The following is a 1,084-nucleotide window of genomic DNA, read 5'->3' on the forward strand; positions in this document are numbered from 1 at the left end:
CTAACAACCTCATTCTGTGTAGATTCTACAGGCTGTGGTGAAATAGTTTCAGCATAATGCATGGTGCCGTACTTACCAGTTGATACGACCTCACCTATCCCTCCGCTAGGGGCCTTTACTAATCTCGTGGGTGGAGCTGTGCCTACTGTGGTCTCTGCTATGGTGGCTGCTAGAGAGAGCGCTGAAATCGTTGCCGATTCGTCCTCTTGATCACACTCCTGAGGAAAGTTCAAAACAGGGTACAACTTGCACGGGTTAATACTTGCATGGGTTAATGGGTTAACATTATCATTAACATTTACACAGTTACTAAGTGATTTTGTGTTACACCTTAGTGCGTCTTTCTCCGCAATCAACTTCTCTCCTGATATATATGGTGGCGGTGGGGCCGTGGCAATCAGTTTTCTGTTAGAGCCAGATCCCGCCGCCTGAGCCAAACCTCTCTGTATCTCACCTTCCTGTTGCCACAACTGTAAATAATCATAATGCTGGATTCGTCTCTTTGTTGATTTTATGAGACATATCCTCCTCCTTAAATTTTGTAACACTTCTGAGCTGAAGCTCCCTACTCTTGGGAATTTCTCCCCGTCATGTACAGTCATTCTCTCCCATTCATCACATAAAGTTTCTGTGTGACTTCCATATTTCTCACACATTATATACCTGGCCGACCCAATTGGTCGGACCACTGAATCAACCCGAACCGAGGTTGATCGCCCCCTACCTGAACAAGTGGCCCCCATAGTTCGAAAAGTGTTGCTTTATTTAGCCAACCCTTTACGAAAAACCAAATGTCAACAATAGGCTGACGGTGGCGGTTTACCGAGTACTCCACTCACTCGCCCACGCCGACCAATACGACCTGATCACACCGATATGGTGCTGGCGTACTCGACCTAGGGCCCCTGCGACCTGAACCTCTATTTACTGGAACCTGCGAGGGTTATCCGAAGAACACTTACTCTTTCCAGTAACTATTGGTTGCTGGATAGTTCCTGAGTGAGCAGCGAACTTCCCTTAAAATAAAAAAAAATTACACAAATCACGTTAGAGTGTACAGATAGCGTTTGTGACCCCTTTACTC

This window comes from Pseudophryne corroboree, chromosome 9 (genome assembly GCF_028390025.1).
Source record: "Pseudophryne corroboree isolate aPseCor3 chromosome 9, aPseCor3.hap2, whole genome shotgun sequence".
Classification (NCBI taxonomy): Eukaryota; Metazoa; Chordata; class Amphibia; order Anura; family Myobatrachidae; genus Pseudophryne; species Pseudophryne corroboree.